Here is a 22,500-nt window from a genome sequence, read left to right as displayed (position 1 = left end):
GACCCGCCGGCGGAATCCCACGTAATCCTCAGCCTGCGGCCCGCTACGTAGAGGCGCAAGAATGCTGGAGCATCCTACATGAGGCAGACCTTGTGCAAGCTGCCCACCGGAATAACCGGCAACTGGTTAAAGTGAATGGGAAGAAGGTCAGTGGTCTACGGGATACTGGTGCTACCATGACCTTGCTTCAAAAGAACTTGGTGTCTGAGAAACAGTACACTGGAGACACTGTGGCTGTGAGGGTAGCAGGGGGCGATGTGTTCAGCCTACCTGTTGCCAGGGTACATTTGGATTGGGGAGTGGGCGCTAGACCTGTGAATGTGGGGGTCAAGAAGGACTTACCTGCTGATGTTCTTCTTGGAAATGACTTGGCCCCCCTTGTTTCTGCCTACGCTCCTATGGGTCCCGCTGATGTTAACTCTGTGACTACCCGTGCCCAGATCCGTGCAGCAGAGACTGACCCACCTGCTGCTAAGCCCCAGGACGCTGAGCTCAGTAAATCTCTATCCGCTATTGATATGTGGAGGTCCCGTTACAATGCGCTGATGAAGGAGAAGAGGAGCGCAGAGGAAAAAGCACGTTTAGAACAGGAATCTCTGCTAGACAAGCTGCACCGACAGACTGCAGAAAAACACCAGCTTGAGAGTGGAACATGAAACATTAAAGACAAACTTAGTGACACTGGAGGAGAAGCTGACGCTGGCTCATAGTGAGGTGCAGCAACTCAAGGGCACCCTATGTCAGTATGAAGGGATTGTGGATACCTATAAAGAGCAGGTACAGAAAACTCGTAAAGAAGCTGATGGGATTTTGAAGGACTGTTTGGCCCTGGTCTGGGCACTGAGGAATTTGAACCCTTGTTTGTATGGACAGGAATTCTCTCTCATAACGGGAATACAGATGGATTGTCCCAGCAAACTGACATGCCTACCAGGCGCTCTGGTGGTATATGCCACAGTATATACCCTGGACAGCCGAGCATGACAAACCAGAGGGAGAGGAGTTTGATGGTCCTGTCCCCCAGCAACACGGCTGTTTAGCCAAAGGGGAGACGATTGGTCTCCCCCTCCAGCAGCACAGCTATGTATCCGAAGGGGAGACAGTCGGTCTTCCCCTCCAGCAACCAGGCACCCACAAGGCTACTTCCATGGTAGTGCTGGCACCCGGGCAGAGTACAGCTGGTCTCTGCCCACCTCGCAACCCACCAATTCAGCGTACCAGTCCCCCACACAGCTGTGGTGAGGCACCTGGACATGGACAAGTTTTCCCCGTACTCAGGTGTAGTAACCATTTATTGTGGGTGGGCTGTACTACTAATTGTGTTTTATGGGTGGGTTGCTGGACTAACCAGGGCACTGACCGGCAGGAGGTCAGATACCCTGTTAGTCTGTTTGGAAAAGGGGAGAGATGTGACAAAACCAATCTCGCCACTGTACATTGGAGGGCCTGTTATGGAACATTCTTTGGGCTGGAGGTACATGGGCTTAAGGATACCCAGAGACTGCATGGAAATATGGAATTTTATATGCTGGACACCCCATGTACTTTCATACCTCTGTCTTATGTCTATGTCACCCTGTATCCATAAATACAGGATGGGTACAGGGTGTGAGTGCCCCTTGTGGGAGCAATTGTGACTCTATAAGCAAAGTGGGCATAAAAGACTTTATAGCTAATAAGAACTGTTCCTATATTCTGTAATAAGATGTATTCTATGTATGTTTAAGATCTGATTGTGTCTCAGGAGTCTGTCTGGGTAAACTGATTGTGTCCTTGTGTGATTATGTTAACTAGACTGCCCAACATCAGATTGTCTGAGTAAACGTTCTTCCCTAGTTAATTAACTTAATATGTTAATCTGTTTTACCTGTGAATAGACAATTGTTTGATGCATTGTTCATATGTTTGCTTTACTGTTAAACCAATGCCCTTTGTAACCTGAAGCCAGGGTGTATAAATCTGTGTGCTGCCTTCAAATAAAGCATATATTCTGTTTAAACCTGAAAACTGGCTGGTTTGTGAATTGCTGATTCCCTATGCAGGACGTTGTTCCCTGGTATTAACCCTTGGTACACTGTTGGTACCGTAACATATATGGTGTGTGTATATGTATATATGTTGTGTGTATATATATTGTGTGTGTGTATGTATGTATGGTGTGTGTGTATGTGGTGTGTGTGTGTGTATGTGGTGTGTGTATGTGTGTATGTGGGGTGTGTGTGTATGTATATGGTGTGTGTGTATGTGTATGTGGTGTGTGTGTATGTGGTGTGGTGTGTGTGTATGTGGTGTGTGTGTGTGTATGTGGAGTGTGTGTGTGTATGTGGTGTGTGTGTATATGGTGTGTGTGTGTGTATGTGGTGTGTGTGTATGTGGTGTGTGTGTATATGGTGTGTGTGTGTGTGTATGTGGTGTGTGTGCACACCTTCGCTAGCACAGAGAGCTGCACAGTGTGTATTAACCCTTCACTAGCACAGAGAGCAGCACAGTGTGTATTAACCCTTCATTAGCACAGAAAGCTGCAGTGTGTATTAACCTTTCACTAACACAGAGAACAGCACAGTGTGTATTAACCCTTTACTAGCACAGAGAGCTACACAGTGTGTAAAAAAAACCTTCGCTAGCACAGAGAGCTACACAGTGTGTATTAACCCTTCGCTAGCACAGAGAGCAGCACAGTGTATATTAGCCCTTCACTAACACAAAGAGTTGAACAGTACTTTAGTATCCCATTGCCTGGCACAAGCAGATGAAAATCTTAGTTTAGCGTTCTCAATCATTTTCTCAGCCATATCTCATTATTTTTCTACAAACATTGGCGTGGGGGTTCAGATGAGGGCTACCAACAATGCTGCAGTGTTTGTGTCTCCAGGAACAAAAATGGGAGTCATATTTTGGGGTGTAAAGTCCCTGTTCTCCCCATAGACTTTCCACAGCCAGCCAGCTCTGCTCACCTACATGGATAGATTGTATCAAACCCTCAGCCTATAGGTTTTATACATTTGTAACTGTTTACATCCACACGCAATGCACTTAGCCTTAAAGGAACATCTCACACCATGCACAGTCTTTAAGGAGCAGGCACACAAGCTTTTAAGCACACCCAAATGCACACAGCCTTAAAGGGGCACCCAGTTTTAAAGTGACAGACAGAAACGCAGACTTTAAAGGGGGAGCTCACACCACACACACACAGTTTTAATGGTACAGGTACACAAACACAGCACACACAGCCTTAACAGCACAGATCACATTACGCTTGCACAGTCTTAAAGGCACGGACACCCTCACACAATGCACACAGTCCTTAAAGTGATAGTAACTTTCCCTTTGTCTAAACAAATCTAATATGTTATAGATATTTTAGAAGGAGTTTAACTCTTCAGTTGTTATGAAGATGCGCTATAACTTACTTTTTAATGTAGCGCTGAAATTCAAATACCCTGCCCTCTGGCCACCAACTTGAAAAGAAATATTTTTTGTTGAACTAACAGTTTGAAATATTTTCCAATCATCTCTCTAAAACAAAGGTGCCGTATGACTAGAGGGCTGATTGGGGAACCGTTCAAACTGTCAGCTCAACAACAACAAAACACTCACAGACTAAAAGCACAGCTCATGGCTTTGTGTGAATGCCATAAAATCTCTATAACTCTTTTTATGATTGCCTTGAGCCATCTCTAAGGGGCCGATTTACTAAAGTGAGGACGGACATGATACAATGTAGCGTATCATGCCCGCCGCACATCGATAAATGCTGACAGCTTAGGCTTGCGCGAAAACAGGGGGCATCAAGCTCCATTCGGAACTTGATAATTCGGCCTCTAAATCTGTGTGTACCATAAACCATCCATTTATAGCATTTAAGGCTGTGCGTGAATGCCATGAGCTGTCCTTTTAAAGCTGTGTGTGAACATTGTGGAACCTGTACCATTAAAACTGTGTGTTGTGTTAGCTTCCCCTTTAAAGTCTGCGTTTGTGTCTGTCACTTTAATATTGGGTGCCCCTTTAAGGATGTGTGCATTGCGTGCAGATGTATACTGTTATCACTCCCTTTAAGACTGTGTGCATGTGGTGTGACTATACCCACTGAAGGTTGTGTGTGCCTGCCCCTTTAAGACTGTGTGAGCAGGCGGTGGAGCTGCCCTTTAAGGCTGCACTAGGTGTGCATGGTGTGAGCTGTTCCTTTAACACTGTGTGGTTATGATGCAAGTTGTCCTTCTAAAGGCTGTGCACGTGCCCCTGTCACTTTAAGACAGAGCATCCCTTTAAGGCAGTGTGCATTTAACCACTAAAGGTTGTGTGTGCCTGTACCTTAAAGACTGTGTACGCAGGTGCCGAGCTGCCCTTTAAGGTTGCGCTGCGTGAAAAATACAGTGATCTGTCCCCTTTACGCTGTATGCGTGTGGTGCAAGTTGTCGTTTTAAAGGCTGAGAGTGCTCTGTGTGTTTGTGTGCGTGCACGTGCCACTGTCCCGTTAAGACAGAGTGTTCCTTTAAGGCTGCGTGCATCACATGGGGATGCATACTATCGCTCCCTTAAAAACTGTGCGTGTAAACTCACTAAAATGTTGTGTGTGCCTGCCCCTTTTAGACTGTGAGCAGGTGCCAAGCTGCCCTTTAAGGTTGCGCTGCGTGCACATTACGGTGATCTGTCCCTTTAAGGCGTTATGTGCAGGTGTCGAGCTTCCCTTTAAGGTTGCGCTGCGTGCACATTATGGTGATCTGTCCCTTTAAGGCTCTGTGTGCAGGTGTCGAGCTGCCCTTTAAGGTTGCGCTGCATGAACATCACTGCTCTCTATCCCTTTAAGACTGTGCATGTGGTGCTAGTTGACCCTTTCAAGGCTGTGTGGGTTTTTGCCTGTCCCTTTAAGGCTGTGTGACCAGGTGCTATCCTGCCCTTTAAGGCTGTGTGACCAGGTGCTATCCTGCCCTTTAAGGCTGTGTGACCAGGTGCTATCCTGCCCTTTAAGGCTGTGTGACCAGGTGCTATCCTGCCCTTTAAGGCTGTGTGACCAGGTGCTATCCTGCCCTTTAACCCCTTAACGATATGCATCGTACAGGGTACGTCTTGCACAAACTGGTCTTTAAAGACCAGCGACGTACCCTGTAAGACGTTGGGGTTGAAAGCGGTTGGAAGCGATCCTGATCGCTTTCAGCCGCTTTCCGGTTATTGCAGTGATGCCTCGATATCGAGGCATCACTGCAATAAGATTTTACCCCATCCAATGCAGAGAGAGCCACTCTGTAGCCCTCTCTGTACCGGACATCGATGGCCGCAATCGTTGGTGGGTGGGAGCCGACGTTGGAAGGCGGGTGGGGCGGCCATCGGTGGATTACGTAGTGCAGAGGTGGGCGGGATCGCTGGGGGTGCGCACGGACGCGTGCACGTGGGGGAGGCGAGCGGGCGCGTGCACGGAGAGGGAGCGGGTGGGAACCATTACACTATGGAACAGATTTTGTTTAAATTTAGAGGGAGAGAGGGGGGTATACAAAATTTAATCTAGATAATCAAAGTGATCTGGGAGGGGGTGGGGGTTTAGTCTTGGGGGGGAAGCTACACTACAAAAAAGTGTGGGGGGGGGGGGGGAAATAAAAAATATATTTTTTTGTAGAGAGCTGTTTGGGGGGGGGGGGGGGGATCAGGGAGGTTTGGGGCTAAGGGGGATCCTACACAGCAGCATATGTAAATATGCTATATATATAAAAAAAAAAAGATACCTTTTATTTTAGTACTGGCAGACTTTCTGCCAGTAATTAAGATGGCGGAGACAATTGTGGGGTGGGGGAGGGAAGAGAGCTGTTTGGGAGGGATCAGGGGGTCTGATGTGTTAGGTGGGAGGCTGATCTCTACACTAAAGCTAAAATTAACCCTGCAAGTTCCCTACAAGATCCCTAATTAACCCCTTCACTGCTAGACATAATACACGTGTTGATGTGCAGCGGCATTTAACAGCCTTCTAATTACCAAAAAGCATCGCCAAAACCATATATGTCTGCTATTTCTGAACAAAGGGGATCCCAGAGTAGCATTTACCAACCATCTGTGCCATAATTGCACAAGCTGTTTGTAAATAATTTCAGTGAGAAACCTAAAATTGCGAAAAAAAAATTATGTTTTTTAAAATTTGATCGCATTTGGCAGTGAAATGGTGGCATTAAATATACCAAAATGGGCCTTTGGGATGTCTTCTAAAAAAAATATATATATACATGTCAGGGATATTCAGGGATTCCTGACAGATATCAGGGTTCCAATGTAACTAGCGCTAATTTTGAAAAAAAGTGGCTTTTGAAATAGCAAAGTGCTACTTTTATTTAGTGCCCTATAACTTGCAAAAAAAGCAAAGAAGATGTAAACATTGGGTATTTCTAAACTCAGGACAAAATTTAGAAACTATGTAGCATGGTTGTTTTTTGGTGGTTGTAGATGTGTACAGATTTTGGGGGTCAAAGTTAGAAAAAGTGTGTTTTCTCAATTTTTTCCTCATATTTTTATTTTTTTAATAATAAATTATAAGATATGATGAAAATAATGGTATCTTTAGAAAGTCCATTTAATGGCGAGAAAACCGGTATATAATATGTGTGGGTACAGTAATGAGTATATAATATGTGTGGGTACAGTATGAGTATATAATATGTGTGGGTACAGTAATGAGTATATAATATGTGTGGGTACAGTAATGAGTATATGTGTGGGTACAGTATGAGTATATAATATTTGTGGGTACAGTAATGAGTATATAATATGTGTGGGTACAGTATGAGTATATAATATGTGTGGGTACAGTATGAGTATATAATATGTGTGGGTACAGTATGAGTATATGTGTGGGTACAGTATGAGTATATAATATGTGTGGGTACAGTAATGAGTATATAATATGTGTGGGTACAGTAATGAGTATATAATATGTGTGGGTACATTAATGAGTATATAATATGTGTGGGGTACAGTAATGAGTATATAATATGTGTGGGTACCAGTATGAGTATATAATATGTGTGTGTACAGTAATGAGTATATAATATGTGTGGGTACAGTAATGAGTATATAATATGTGTGGGTACAGTATGAGTATATAATATGTGTGGGTACAGTAATGAGTATATAATATGTGTGGGTACAGTATGAGTATATGTGTGGGTACAGTATGAGTATATAATATTTGTGGGTACAGTAATGAGTATATAATATGTGTGGGTACAGTATGAGTATATAATATGTGTGGGTACAGTATGAGTATATAATATGTGTGGGTACAGGTATGAGTATATGTGTGGGTACAGTATGAGTATATAATATGTGTGGGTACAGTAATGAGTATATAATATGTGTGGGTACATTAATGAGTATATAATATGTGTGGGTACAGTAATGAGTATATAATATGTGTGTGTACAGTAATGAGTATATAATATGTGTGGGTACAGTAATGAGTATATAATATGTGTGGGTACAGTAATGAGTATATAATATGTGTGGGTACAGTATGAGTATATAATATGTGTGTGTACAGTAATGAGTATATAATATGTGTGGGTACAGTAATGAGTATATAATATGTGTGGGTACAGTATGAGTATATAATATGTGTGGGTACAGTAATGAGTATATAATATGTGTGGGTACAGTAATGAGTATATAATATGTGTGGGTACAGTATGAGTATATAATATGTGTGGGTACAGTAATGAGTATATAATATGTGTGGGTACAGTAATGATTATATAATATGTGTGGGTACAGTATGAGTATATAATATGTGTGGGTACAGTATGAGTATATAATATGTGTGGGTACAGTAATGAGTATATAATATGTGTGGGTACAGTAATGAGTATATAATATGTGTGGGTACAGTATGAGTATATAATATGTGTGGGTACAGTATGAGTATATAATATGTGTGTGTACAGTAATGAGTATATAATATGTGTGGGTACAGTAATGAGTATATAATATGTGTGGGTACAGTAAATGAGTATATAATAAGTGTGTGTACAGTAATGAGTATATAATATGTGTGGGTACAGTAATGAGTATATAACATGTGTGGGTACAGTAATGAGTATATAACATGTGTGGGGTACAGTAAATGAGTATATAAGATGTGTGTGTACAGTAATGAGTATATAATATGTGTGGGTACAGTAAATGAGTATATAATGTGTGGGTACAGTAATGAGTATATAATATGTGTGGGTACAGTAAATGAGTATATAACATGTGTGGGTACAGTATGAGTATATAATATGTGTGAGTACAGTAATGAGTATATAATATGGTGTGAGTACAGTAATGAGTATATAATATGTGTGGGTACAGTATGAGTATATAATATGTGTGAGTACAGTAATGAGTATATAATATGTGTGGGTACAGTAATGAGTATATAATATGTGTGGGTACAGTATGAGTATATATTATGTGTGGGTACAGTATGAGTATATATTATGTGTGGGTACAGTAATGAGTATATAATATGTGTGGGTACAGTATGAGTATATATTATGTGTGGGTACAGTAATGAGTATATAATATGAGTGTGTACAGTAATGAGTATATAATATGTGTGGGTACAGTAATGAGTATATAATATGTGTGGGTACAGTAAATGAGTATATAATATGTGTGGGTACAGTAATGAGTATATAATATGTGTGGGTACAGTATGAGTATATAATATGTGTGTGTACAGTAATGAGTATATAATATGTGTGGGTACAGTAAATGAGTATATAATATGTGTGTGTACAGTAATGAGTATATAATATGTGTGGGTACAGTAATGAGTATATAATATGTGTGGGTACAGTATGAGTATATAATATGTGTGGGTACAGTAATGAGTATATAATATGTGTGGGTACAGTAATGAGTATATAATATGTGTGTGTACAGTAATGAGTATATAACATGTGTGGGTACAGTAATGAGTATATAATATGTGTGTGTACAGTAATGAGTATATAATATGTGGTGGGTACAGTAATGAGTATATAATATGTGTGTGTACAGTATGAGTATATAATATGTGTGGGTACAGTATGAGTATATAATATGTGTGGGTACAGTAATGAGTATATAATATGTGTGTGTACAGTAATGAGTATATAATATGTGTGGGTACAGTAATGAGTATATAATATGTGTGGGTACAGTAAAAGAGTATATAATGTGTGGGTACAGTAATGAGTATATAATATGTGTGGGTACAGTAATGAGTATATAATATGTGTGTGTACAGTAATGAGTATATAATATGTGTGGGTACAGTAATGAGTATATAATATGTGTGGGTACAGTAAATGAGTATATAATATGTGTGGGTACAGTAATGAGTATATAATATGTGTGGGTACAGTATTTGTTTTATATTATGTGTGGGTACAGTAATGAGTATATAATATGTGTGGGTACAGTATGAGTATATAATATGTGTGGGTACAGTATGAGTATATGTGTGGGTACAGTATGAGTATATAATATGTGTGGGTACAGTAATGAGTATATAATATGTGTGGGTACAGTATGAGTATATAATATGTGTGTGTACAGTAATGAGTATATAATATGTGTGGGTACAGTAATGAGTATATAATATGTGTGGGTACAGTATGAGTATATAATATGTGTGTGTACAGTAATGAGTATATAATATGTGTGGGTACAGTAATGAGTATATAATATGTGTGGGTACAGTATGAGTATATAATATGTGTGTGTACAGTAATGAGTATATAATATGTGTGGGTACAGTAATGGAGTATATAATATGTGTGGGTACAGTATGAGTATATAATATGTGTGGGTACAGTAATGAGTATATAATATGTGTGGGTACAGTAATGATTATATAATATGTGTGGGTACAGTATGAGTATATAATATGTGTGGGTACAGTAATGAGTATATAATATGTGTGGGTACAGTAATGAGTATATAACATGTGTGGGTACAGTATGAGTATATAATATGTGTGGGTACAGTAATGAGTATATAACATGCGTGGGTACAGTAATGAGTATATAATATGTGTGGGTACAGTAATGAGTATATAATATGTGTGGGAAACAGTAATGAGTATATAATATGTGTGGGTACAGTATGAGTATATAATATGTGTGGGTACAGTAATGAGTATATAATATGTGTGAGTACAGTAATGAGTATATAATATGTGTGTGTACAGTAATGAGTATATAATATGTGTGTGTACAGTAATGAGTATATCATATGTGTGGGTACAGTAATGAGTATATAATATGTGTGGGTACAGTAAATGAGTATATAATATGTGTGTGTACAGTATGAGTATATAATATGTGTGTGTGTACAGTATGAGTATATAATATGTGTGTGTACAGTAATGAGTATATAATATGTGTGGGTACAGTAATGAGTATATAATATGTGTGTGTACAGTAAATGAGTATATAACATGTGTGGGTACAGTATGAGTATATAATATGTGTGGGTACAGTATGAGTATATAATATGTGTGGGGTAACAGTAATGAGTATATAATATGTGTGGGTACAGTAATGAGTATATAACATGTGTGGGTACAGTAAATGAGTATATAATATGTGTGGGTACAGTAAATGAGTATATAATATGTGTGGGTACCGTAATGAGTATATAACATGTGTGGCGTACAGTAAATGAGTATATAACATGTGTGCGGTACAGTAATGAGTATATAATATGTGTGGGTACAGTAAATGAGTATATATATGTGTGAGTACAGTAATGAGTATATAATATGTGTGAGTACAGTAATGAGTATATAATTTGTGTGGGTACAGTAATGAGTATATAATATGTGTGTGTACAGTAATGAGTATATAATATGTGTGGGTACAGTAATGAGTATATAATATGTGTGGGTACAGTATGAGTATATAATATGTGTGTGTACAGTAATGAGTATATAATATGTGTGGGTACAGTAATGAGTATATAATATGTGTGGGTACAGTAAATGAGTATATAATATGTGTGTGTACAGTAATGAGTATATAATATGTGTGGGTACAGTAATGAGTATATAATATGTGTGAGTACAGTAATGAGTATATAAATGTGTGGGTACAGTAATGAGTATATAATATGTGTGGGTACAGTAATGAGTATATAAGATGTGTGTGTACAGTAATGAGTATATAATATGTGTGGGTACAGTAATGAGTATATAATGTGTGGGTACAGTAATGAGTATATAATATGTGTGGGTACAGTAATGAGTATATAAATGTGTGGGTACAGTAATGAGTATATAATATGTGTGGAGTACAGTAATGAGTATATAATATGTGTGGGTTACAGTATGAGTATATAATATGTGTGAGTACAGTAATGAGTATATAATATGTGTGGGTACAGTAATGAGTATATAATATGTGTGGGTACAGTATGAGTATATATTATGTGTGGGTACAGTATGAGTATATTATTATGTGTGGGTACAGTAATGAGTATATAATATGTGTGGGTTACAGTAATGAGTATATAATATGTGTGGGTACAGTAATGAGTATATAATATGTGTGTGTCCAGTAATGAGTATATAATATGTGTGGGTACAGTAATGAGTATATAATATGTGTGTGGTACAGTAATGAGTATATAATATGTGTGGGTACAGTAATGAGTATATAATAATGTGTGTGTACCGTAAAGAGTATATAATATGTGTGTGTACAGTAATGAGTATACTAATATGTGTGGGTACAGTAATGAGTATATAATATGTGTGTACAGTAATGAGTATATAATATGTGTGGGTACAGTAATGAGTATATAATATGTGTGGGTACAGTAATGAGTATATAATATGTGTGGGTACAGTAATGAGTATATAATATGTGTGTGTACAGTAATGAGTATATAATATGTGTGGGTACAGTAATGAGTATATAATATGTGTGTGTACAGTATGAGTATATAATATGTGTGGGTACAGTAATGAGTATATAATATGTGTGGGTACAGTATGAGTATATAATATGTGTGGGTACAGTATGAGTATATAATATGTGTGGGTACAGTAATGAGTATATAATATGTGTGGGTACAGTAATGAGTATATAATATGTGTGGGTACAGTAATGAGTATAATATGTGTGGGTACAGTAATGAGTATATAATATGTGTGGGTACAGTAATGAGTATATAATATGTGTGGTACAGTAATGAGTATATAATATGTGTGGGTACAGTAATGAGTATATAATATGTGTGGGTACAGTAATGAGTATATTATGTGTGGGTACAGTAATGAGTATATAATATGTGTGGGTACAGTATGAGTATATAATATGTGTGGGTACAGTAATGAGTATATAATATGTGTGGGTACAGTAATGAGTATATAATATGTGTGGGTACAGTAATGTATATAATATGTGTGGGTACAGTATGAGTATATAATATGTGTGGGTACAGTAATGAGTATATAATATGTGTGGGTACAGTAATGAGTATATAATATGTGTGGGTACAGTAATGAGTATATAATATGTGTGGGTACAGTAATGAGTATATAATATGTGTGGGTACAGTAATGAGTATATAATATGTGTGGGTACAGTAATGAGTATATAATATGTGTGGGTACAGTATGAGTATATAATATGTGTGGTACAGTATGAGTATATAATATGTGTGGGTACAGTAATGAGTATATAATATGTGTGGGTACAGTAATGAGTATATATATGTGTGGGTACAGTAATGAGTATATAATATGTGTGGGTACAGTAATGAGTATATAATATGTGTGGGTACAGTAATGAGTATATAATATGTGTGGGTACAGTAATGAGTATATAATATGTGTGGGTACAGTATGAGTATATAATATGTGTGGGTACAGTAATGAGTATATAATATGTGTGGGTACAGTAATGAGTATATAATATGTGTGGGTACAGTAATGAGTATATAATATGTGTGGGTACAGTAATGAGTATATAATATGTGTGGGTACAGTATGAGTATATATATGTGTGGGTACAGTAATGAGTATATAATATGTGTGGGTACAGTAATGAGTATATAATATGTGTGGGTACAGTAATGAGTATATAATATGTGTGGGTACAGTAATGAGTATATAATATGTGTGGGTACAGTAAATGAGTAAGAGGACAATTACAGCTAAACACAAACACTGCAGAAATGTAAAAATAACCCTGGTCTTTAAGGGAAAGAAATTGAAAAATGGCCTTGGTCCTTAAGGGGTTAAGGCTGCACATTATTTCCTCAGCAGTTTGTACAGTTGTTACTGAGAGGGCTGCTTTAAGTGTCTGTGTACAGTAAACAGTTACAAATGTATAAAACCTATAGGCTGAGGGTTTGATACAATGTATCCATGTAGGTGAGCAGAGCTGGCTGGCTGTGGAAAGTCTATGGGGAGAACAGGGACTTTACACCCCAAAATATGACTCCCCTTTTTGTTCCTGGAGACACAAACACTGCAGCATTGTTGGTAGCCCTCATCTGAACCCCCACACCAATGTTTGTAGAAAAATAATGAGATATGGCTGAGAAAATGATTGAGAACACTAAACTAAGATTTTACCAACATTTATAATAAACTTTTTAAGAAGACTAGAAAGTGACTAAAACTTTTAATCACACAACACACACAACCCCTCAGTAGCACAGGGATTAACACAGAGCTTATTATCACATTACCTGGTACTCACCCAGCTACAGCTCCACAGGAAGTAAAATGGGAGGAGAACAACAGTGAGTTCAATACTGGACTACATCTCCCAGATACATGCTTAGAAGTCACATGTTAATCAGCAGCCAATCAGACAAAAGAAAATATGCAACCATTTCAAAGACAAATTGGATGCTTTTTAACATGTGCTTAAATCTAATTCTGAAATTAGTAACTGAGCCCATTGTCACTGTCATATCCTCTACTAGTGCATTACAGCTACACTATATACATAAAGCTACACAATATATATTAGTACTTTCACCACTGAGAGAGCTGCACTTTGTATTAACCCCTTCACTAGCACAGAAAGCTTCTCAGTGCTCATATTAACCCCTTCACAACAGAGTGAGGTGCACATGGAGTTAACTCTTTAAAGGGATAAGAAAGACAAAGTTAAAACTTACATGAGTCAGCTAGAGTATCTAATTATAAACACATTTCCAATTTACTTTTATCATTAAACTTTGCTTTAGTCCTCCTTGGTATCTTTGTTGAAAACTAAAGCTAGGTAGGCTATATGCTATTTTCTAAGCCCTTGAAGGCCGCCCCTCTTATCTTAGTGTATTTTGTCAGTTTTTTCACAGCTACACAGTTGCTAATTCATATGTGCAATATAGATAACATTGTGCTCACTCTTGTTAGATTGGCTCTAAAATGCAATTCTGTCAAAAGCACCTGAGATAGGGGCAGTTTGCAAAGGCTTAGATACAAGGTAATCACAGAGGTATAAAGTGTATTAATATAACTGTGTTGGTTATGCAAAACTGGTGAATGGGTAATAAAGGGATTATCTTTTTTTTTAAAACAATAAACTTTCTGGAGTAGACTGTACCTTTAAATTAACTTCTATTTTCAAATTAATTGTTTTTCTTTGTATCCTTTGTTGACATCAATATGTAAATACCCTACCACTATTGGGGGCTAGCTGGGATTGGTGGGCTACACACGTGTGTTTAGCTAACTGCTAGTAGTTAGGGTGACCACATGACCCGGATTGACCAGGACAGTCGCGTAATTTTGTAGGTCTGTCCCGGGCACCTTCATTCCGGGACAATGTAGTGTCCTGAAATGGTAAGTAACAGACAGGCTGCAGAATGGATTGACTGGCGCCGACCGCAGCTGAGCCGCTGCGCCAACCATACAGGCGAGTTAAAAGCTAAGAAGCTTCCTCCCCGCACTCACACAGGGCTGCACGCCAGCGTAACACTAAGTCTCAGAGCAGAGTCACATGTCAGTGTTGTTGTTGCTGATGAGTGATGCTATAGATGTAATAAATCTCTGCTGGCCCCGCCCCCTATGGTTCTGCGCCCCCACCACGGCTCTGTCCTGATCCTGAGGTCATCAGAGAGGAGAAGCAGGAGGACACAGTGGCAGCAGACTAGCAGTGCAGCAGTGAGTCAGACCGTCAGAGACTCTCAGTCAGTGACGGACCGGAGGCAGCTTTAGTTTAGAGTTGAGAATTAAAGTACAGTTAAGCAAACTGCCTACTACAGGTAGGTTAGGTATTTTATTATACTACTGAATTGAATGTGAGTGACTGACAGACTAAATATTTTGAACATAAGGACTCATTACCTGATGATGTTGAGACTGAGGGACTGGGGCTGGGCAATTACATCTTTTTTGTGAAATGATGCTTATTATAAAATGACATTTATAATATTAAACAAGAACCAATAAATGTATGTAGTCTGCTAATCTATTTATTGAACAGCTTCGGGGTTTCCTATGTGTGCATATAGTGTAAACATATTATTTTTTCCCTTTCAAAAATTTGGCAAAAAAAGGGTATCAAAATCATCTTTTTTTCTTGAGGGGGGGGGCTGAATGGCAGTTTATAAATGTGGTCACCCTACTAGTAGTGCATTACTGCTGGAGCTGATTTTAACTAAGTTATATGCTAAGCAATAGGGCATTCATTTCTTATTGTAGTTTTGTGTCCTTTTACTGATCACAGATAAATGCATAGTATTTATTAACCCCCTTCAGTAGCACAGGGAATAAAACAGAGCTTATTATAACTTTACCTGATACAGGCTGCTACATTGTATCTGTGTAAAGTGTATATAATCAATTAAAGGGGCAGCGTAGTGTAAAATGGTCTCCATTAGAAGTGTTCCTAATGACTTATACCAGCTGCAGAGTATAAAATGTGTGAGAAATTGTACTTTTAGCTTTATTTTTAATATGTAATAGCTGAACCCACAACCCAATGCAATGGGCTGAGCTTCCAAGGAGAGCAGACCTAATTAACTTATCTCCTCTATTTTTCTTTTATAAACCTTCTTGATTATGTAGATTTTCTATAGATAGTACTGGAAATAAAATGTGTTACAATAACTAATACTATATAATGATATCTGTGCATTTGTACAGTGTCCTCAAGTTGTTTTTTCTTTACATTACACTTTAAATAGAGAAGCTTATATAGAGTAAGACTAGGGTTGGCCCCATTTAGTCAGACCAAACCCAAACACTCATGCGCCGTGCACAGCACACTATGGCCTCTAGTTATCAATGTATCTACTTACCTGCCTTTGCCGGCCCCAATACGCCCGCCTAAGCTCGCCTCACATCGCCGCCACCGAGGACCTGAATACGCTCGACAAAGTTATAAATAAAGCTGTCAAAAAGCCGCGCACCAAGTACGGGGAGATGAGCAGCGGACTGTGATAGTTATCACTCATCCGATCTCGCTGCTCTTCGGCTTTTTTACAGCTTTATTGACAAGCTGTCACTAAGCACCCACACTAACTACACTGTTCTACCCCCTATACGGCACCCCCCCGCAACTAAATAACGTTATTAACCCCTAAACCGCTGCTACCGGACACCGCCGCAACTATAATAAATTATTAACACCTAAACCGCCGCTCCCGGAGCCCACCACAACCTACATAATACCTAGTAACCCCTATCCTGCCCCCCCTATACCACTGCCACCTCTAATAAATTTATTAACCCCTATCCTGCCCCCCCGATACCGCCGCCACCTATAATAAATTTATTAATCCCTATCCTGCCCCCCCTATACCGCCGCCACCTATAATAAATTTATTAACCCCTATCCTGCCCCCCCTATACCGCCGCAACCTATAATACAATTATTAACCCCTATCCTGCCCCCCCCACACCGCCGCCACTATAATAAAATTATTAACCCTTAAACCTAAGTCTAACCCTAACCCTAACACCCCCCTAACTTAAATATTAATTAAATACATCTAAATAAATTTAACTCTTATTAAATTAATTATCCCTATTTAAACTAAATACTTACCTTTAAAATAAATCCTAATATAGCTACAATATAAATAATAATATACATTGTAGCTATTTTAGGATTTATTTTTATTTTACAGGCAAATTTCAATTTATTTTAACTAGGTAAAATAGCTATTAAATAGTTATTAACTATTTAATAGCTACCTAGTTAAAATAAAGAGAAATTTACCTGTAAAATAAAAACTAACCTAAGTTACAATTACACCTAACACTACACTATACAGTACTTAAAAAAATAATCCTATTTAAAACTAAATACTTACCTGTAAAATAAACCCTAAGATAGCTACAATGTAATTTATAATTACATTGTAGCTATTTTAGGATTTATATTTATTTTACAGGTAACTTTGTATTTATTTTAGCTAGTTAGAATAGTTATTAAATAGTTATTAAACTATTTAATAACTACCTAGCTAAAAGAAATACAAAATTACCTGTAAACTAAATCCTAAACCTAAGTTACAATTAAACCTAACACTACACTATCATTAAATTAATTAAATAAATTACCTACAAATACTACAATTAAATACAATTAAATAAACTAACTAAAGTACAAAAAATAAAAAAAGCTAAGTTACAAAAAATAAAAAAAATAAGTTACCAAACATTTCAAAAATATTACAACAATTTTAAGCTACTTACACCTAATCTAAGCCCCCTAATAAAATACAAATCCCCCAAAATAAAAAAATCCATACCCTATTCTACATTAAAAAGTAACAGCTCAATTACCTTACCAGCCCTTAAAAGGGCCTTTTGCGGGGCATGCACCCCAAAGTAAACAGCTCTTTTGCCTGTAAAATAAAAATACAACCCCCCCAACATTAAAACCCAACCACCCACATACCCCTACTCTAACCCAACCACCTTAAATAAACCTTACACTACCCCCCTGAAGATCATCCTACCTCTTAGCCGTCTTCAGCCAGCCGACCACCGATGGAACCGAAGAGGAGATCCGGAGCGGCAGAAGTAATCATCCAAGGGGCGCTGAAGAAGTCTTCATCCGATTGAAGTCATCATCCAGGCGGCGTCTTCAACCTTCATCCATCCGGAGCGGAGCCATCTTCAGACGAGCCTACACGGAGCATCTTCTTCCACCGACGACTGAACGACGAATGACGGTTCCTTTAAGTGACGTCATCCATGATGGCGTCCCTCGAATTCCGATTGGCTTGATAGGATTCTATCAGCCAATCGGAATAAGGTAGGAAAAAATCTGATTGGCTGTTCCGATCAGCCAATAGAATGCGAGCTCAATCTGATTGGCTGATTGGATCAGCCAATCAGATTTTTCCTACCTTAATTCCGATTGGCTGATAGAATCCTATCAAGCCAATCGGACTTCGAGGGACCCCCATCTTGGATGACGTCACTTAAAGGAACGTCATTCGTCGTTCAGCGTCGGTGGAAGAAGATGGCTCCGCGTAGGGCTCGGTCTGAAGATGGCCCCGCTCCGGATGATGAAGATTGAAGACGCCACCTGGATGATGACTTCAATCGGATGGAAGACTTCTTCAGCGCCCCTTGGATGATGACTTCTGCCACTCCGGATCTCCTCTCCGGTTCCATCGGTGGTCGGCTGGCTGAAGACGACTAAAGTAGGATGATCTTCAGGGGGGTAGTGTTAGGTTTATTTAAGGGGGTTTGGGTTAGAGTAGGGGTTATGTGGGTGGTGGGTTTTATGTTGGGGGGGTTGTATTTTTATTTTAAGGCAAAAGAGATGATTTCTTTGGGGCATGCCCCGCAAAAGGCCCTTTTAAGGCTGGTAAGGTAATTGAGCTGTTAACTTTTTAATGTAGATAGGTAGGGAATTTTTTTTATTTTGGGGGATTTGTTATTTTATTAGGGGGCTTAGATTAGGTGTAAGTAGCTTAAAATTGTTGTAATATTTTTGAAATGTTTGTAACTTATTTTTTTTATTTTTTGTAACTTATTTTTTTTATTTTTGTACTTTAGTTAGTTTATTTAATTGTATTTAATTGTAGTTATTGTAAGTAATTTATTTTAATTAATTTAATAATAGTGTACGTGTTAGGTTTAACTTGTAATTTAGGTTAGGATTTATTTTACAGGTAATTTTGTATTTCTTTTAGCTAGGTAGTTATTAAATAGTTATAACTATTTAATAACTATTCTAACTAGCTAAAATAAATACAAGGTTACCTGTAAAATAAATATAAATCCTAAGAATAGCTACAATATAATTATTATTTATATTGAAGCAATATTAGGGTTTATTTTAAAGGTAAGTATTTAGTTTAAATAGGAATAATTTAGTTAATAAGTTATAATATTTAGATTTATTTAATTAATCTTTAAGTTAGGGGGGGGGTGTTAGGGTTTAGACTTAGGTTTAGGGGTAAATAAATTTTATTATAGTGGCGGCGGTGTGTGGGGGGGGGCAGGATAGGGGTTAATAAATGTATTATAGGTTGTGGCGGTATAGGGGGGGCAGGATAGGGGTTAATAAATGTATTATAGGTGTTACGGTGTAGGGGGGCAGATTAGGGGTTAATAAGTTTAATATAAGGTGGCGGCGGGGTCCGAGAGCGGCGGTTTAGGGGTTTAAACAATTTATTTAGTTGCGGCGGGGTCGGGATCGCAGGATAGTGGTTAATACATTTATTATTGTGGCGGCGGTGTAGGGGGAGGCAGGATAGGTGTTAATAAGTATTATGTAGGTGGCGGGTGGGCTCCGGAGCGGCCGGTTTAGGGGTTAAAACATTTATTATAGTTGCGGCAGTGTCCGGGAAGCGGCGGTTTAGGGGTTTAATAACTTTATTTAGTTGCGGTGGTGTAGGGGGGACAGATTAGGGGTTAATTTGTATAATGTAGCTTGCGGTGGGCTCCGAGAGTGGCGGTTTAGGGGGTAATACATTTATTTAGTTGCGGCGGTGTAGGGGGGCAGATTAGGGGTGTTTAGACTCGGGGTACATGTTAGGGTGTTAGGTGCAGACATCTCCCATAGGAATCAATGGGATGTCGGGCAGCAGCGAACATGAACTTTCGCTATGGTCAGACTCCCATTGATTCCTATAGGATCCGCAGCCTCCAGGGCGGCGGTTTGAAAACCAGGTACGCTGGGCCGGAAAAGTGCTGAGCGTACCTGCTAGTTTTTTTATAACTAGCAAAGGTAGTCAGATTGTGCCGAACTTGTGTGCGAAACATCTGGAGTGACGTAAGAATCGATCTGTGTCGGACTGAGTCCGGCGGATCGAAGCTTACGTCACAAAATTCGACTTTTGCCGGTGTAAAGGGCTTGATAACTTAGGCGAATCAGCCTCGACACAAATACACTGCGGAATTCCAGCGTATTTGAGGTTGACGGCTTGATAACTAGGGGCATATGTATAATAGCACAGCACACTAAGTATAATAGCACAGCACACTATGTATAATAGCACAGGCACAGCACACTATGTATAATAACACAGCTCACTATGTATAATAGCACAGCACACTATGTATAATAGCACAGCACACTATGTATAATAACACAGCACACTATGTATAATAGCACAGCACACTATGTATAATAACACAGCACACTATGTATAACACAGCACACTATGTATAATAACACAGCACACTATGTATAATAACACAGCACACTAAGTATAATAACACAGCACACTATGTATAATAGCACAGCACACTATGTATAATAGCACAGCACACTATGTATAATAACACAGCACACTATGTATAATAGCACAGGCACAGCACACTATGTATAATAACACAGCACACTATTTATAATAGCACAGCACACTATGTATAATAGCACAGCACACTATGTATAATAGCACAGGCACAGCACACTATGTATAATAGCACAGCACACTATGTATAATAACACAGCACACTATGTATAATAACACAGCACACTATGTATAATAACACAGCACACTATGTATAATAACACAGCACACTATGTATAATAACACAGCACACTGTGTATAATAGCACAGCACACTGTGTATAATAGCACAGCACACTATGTATACTAGCACAGCACACTATGTATAATAGCACATAAGCACACTATGTATAATAACACAGCACACTATGTATAATAACACAGCACACTATGTATAATAGCACAGCATACTATGTATAATAGCACAGGCACAGCACACTATGTATAATAGCACATAAGCACACTATGTATAATAACACAGCACACTATGTATAATAACACAGCACACTATGTATAATAACACAGCACACTATGTATAATAGCACAGCACACTATGTATAATAGCACATAAGCACAAACTCGCACATAGATATTCACACTCTGACACACTATCTCATACACACTCTCTCACACACACTCTGTCATAAAATTACACTCACACACACATACTCTCCCTCATACACACACACACACTGTCACACTCTAACACACAATCACTCTCGCACACACACACACTCTAAAACACTAATAGATACGCAAACACATACTCTCACTCACTCTCTCTCACACACACACACACACAAATACACTCACTCTTTCACACACAGAAACATACCTACTCTCTCTTACACACTCTCTTTCTCTCTCTCACACGCACACACTTATGCTCTCTCACACATACACACACACTCACACTCTAAAACACTAATAGATACGCACACACATACTCTCTCACTCACTCTCTCTCACACACACACACACACAAATACACTCACTCTTTCACACACAGAATCACACAGATACATACCTACTCTCTCTTACACACTCTCTCTCTCACACACACAAACAAAGACACTTATGCCCTTTCTCTCACACACACACATACACTCACTCTTTCACACACAGGATGAAACTGACAAACACAAAGACACACTCTCACACACAGAATCACACACAAATAGATTCATACCTACTCTCTCTTACACACTCTCTCTCTCACACACACACACACTCACTCTTTCACACACAGAATGAAACTAACAAACACAAAGACACACTCTCACACACAGAATCACACACAAATAGATGCATACCTACTCTCTCTTACACACTCTCTCTCTCTCACACACACACACACACACATACACTCACTCTTTCACACACAGAATGAAACTGACAAACACAAAGACACTTACACTCAAGAGAGAAATAACTGTATGCATGTGCAGTAACGTTGCACCTTTTTGGCTGCAGGCGGTCTCCCACTATACTTGGACATTTCCTGCTCTTCTGGCCCATAAGTTACTTTTGTGTCCTGTATGGGGCTAATGTGCTCCCTCAACAGTATCAATCATTGTGACCGGTTCATACATCACTTTCTTACTGTCCCCCTGACAGATCCCAGACTGCTCAGTTTATTGTTATATGGGACATCCTTTAATAGTATAAAAAAAGTCACTACATTTCTAATTTCTTTTATAATTTAAAATCACATTTATATATAATATTTACTTAAAGGGACATTACACACCTTATTTATTTAGTA

General features: G+C 38.7%; 1 protein-coding gene across 1 annotated transcript in view; it reads right to left on the bottom strand.

The window, feature by feature from the left end:
- Positions 1-13,737, bottom strand: part of LOC128660043 (oocyte zinc finger protein XlCOF6-like) — a 184,940-nt gene extending 171,203 nt beyond the window's left edge. Inside the window, exon 1 of the mRNA XM_053713639.1 lies at positions 13,708-13,737. The gene's annotated coding sequence lies outside the window, so the exon portion shown is untranslated. The remainder of the gene's footprint in view (positions 1-13,707) is intronic.
- Between the last annotated feature and the right edge of the window lie 8,763 nt (positions 13,738-22,500).

Source organism: Bombina bombina, chromosome 5 (genome assembly GCF_027579735.1).
Source record: "Bombina bombina isolate aBomBom1 chromosome 5, aBomBom1.pri, whole genome shotgun sequence".
Taxonomy (NCBI): Eukaryota; Metazoa; Chordata; class Amphibia; order Anura; family Bombinatoridae; genus Bombina; species Bombina bombina.
This window is presented reverse-complemented; position numbering and strand designations above follow the sequence as displayed.